Here is a 1,996-nt window from a genome sequence, read left to right as displayed (position 1 = left end):
TAATGTCATGAACTGGTGGGAAATTCCTTGATTATGCCAATATCGCCTAGGGATACGGGTAGGACGGTCAATTATAGTTGCTTCCCATCGCATTGCATTCTTGGTTAGTAGGGGAGGCTAGGGATAGCAAGCCGATAATTAATAATAGGCTCTTTTCACCAAGGGATTGAGTTAAGGGTAAATAAGAAAGTGTGCATGACAATTAGATAAATAAGTGAAGTCAATAAGAAGAGTAGACATATGAGAGTGGATAAGATGAAATTGTAAACCCCAACAACACCATTCGTCCATAGTTTCTCAAAACCAATTGAATCAACTGCATTGCATGTTTATTTTTGTTCTTTGCATATAACCACCAAATTTATTCTCTTCTCAAGTCTTACGCGATAAGGTTACATGAAAGTTAAGGCCTAAGAGTCCTTTGGGAAAATGATACTCGGACTTACCCGTTTATATTACTTGATAACGATCTGGTACACTTGTCAAGGACTTAACAATATGACGCTTGTTGGGAAACAAGTAGGCTTCGTTTTTACACCAAGAGAGGGGGTGGGGGTGAATTGGTGTTTTGTCAAATACAAAATCTTTTTGCAATCTTGCAATCAAATTATTAAACTTTTTACACTTTCTTGAAATGCAAGTAATGAAAAATCATATGCAGCGAAAAAACGTAGTTGACTGCGTGAAAAGTAAAGTCGACTACAAAGTAAAAGTGTAGGGATAGAGAAAATCAAACACTGATTTTTATACTGGTTCGGCCAACAATGCCTACATCGAATGTCCTTCCAACCCAGGAAGCAAATGCACTATAATGGTTGCGGTTTTTACAACAAGTAATTTATAGAAGACCTCCACGTCAAAAATATAAATCTCCTCTCTAACCCAAAACCAAAATATAGCTGCAAAACAAAACAACCAGACTTGTAGCAAGAACCCCTCTTCTGCAATCTGCAACACCACTTTGAACAATCCTCAAAGTGAACAATCCCCTGTAACCAGCAGGTCCAAATACCAGCAGTCTTTACGGATGCCAAGCCAGAAAAACAATGCAGCAGTCTTCAAGGATGCCAAGCCTGAACGTGATCAACGCAGAAGCACCTTCTTTGTGCAGATACTGATCAATCTTTGTGTGCGCAGAAGAACCACCCTTTGAATCTCTTTCAAGAAAGATCACCATCGTCTTCTTGGAGAATTCTTGGAGCTCTTACAACAGAGAATTCAATCTGAAACAGAAATGAAATTGTCAGTTCTTCAAAAGTCTTGTAACTAATTTGTGATCAGTCTATTTATAAATTTCTGTTAATCAGATAGACTCTCAATCGATCATGCTACTAATTCATTCGACTGGATTATGACAGTTATAACAAATAGTCAACCTGGTAGCATACAGTCAACCAAAAACAAAACACATTTAATATAGTTGACCAAGACATTAATGCTTAACTAACTTTTAAAAATATAGCCATTAGAGTGCAAGAGCATAACAAAATTTCAAATCAGATAACTAATACAGTCGAATGTGTAGCGCACATAGTCGACTTCAATCATGTAAAACATATTGAAATTCTTTTCTTCTCAAAAATTCACAGAGCACTGATTCTCAAAATCTGTACAAAGATTTTAGCATAGTCGAATCCATTAATAATGTAGTCAACTGCACTAGAACTTTGTCACATAGTTATAAGTTCATGAAAGTGCTTGTGGTTTTCAGCTTTAAAACATGTGCAGAAAAACATATGTAATGATGCATTGCACAAAGCACATAAAGCATGTATTTACGTTCCACATATATATCAATCAATCAACATAGGAAAATGTAACACAATACTTAAGCATGTTCACGGATATAACAATCAATTTGCATACGAACATGTAATAACAACAAACAACATATGCATGTTATTCAGCAATATGTTGTCATCATAAAAAACTAGATTGATATAGAAATTGTGTTGTCAACAATCTCAACAGCTCTAAGCGCAATTTCTACCGCTGA

The sequence above is a fragment of the Vigna radiata genome, chromosome 4, assembly GCF_000741045.1.
Source record: "Vigna radiata var. radiata cultivar VC1973A chromosome 4, Vradiata_ver6, whole genome shotgun sequence".
Classification (NCBI taxonomy): domain Eukaryota; kingdom Viridiplantae; phylum Streptophyta; class Magnoliopsida; order Fabales; family Fabaceae; genus Vigna; species Vigna radiata.
This window is presented reverse-complemented; position numbering follows the sequence as displayed.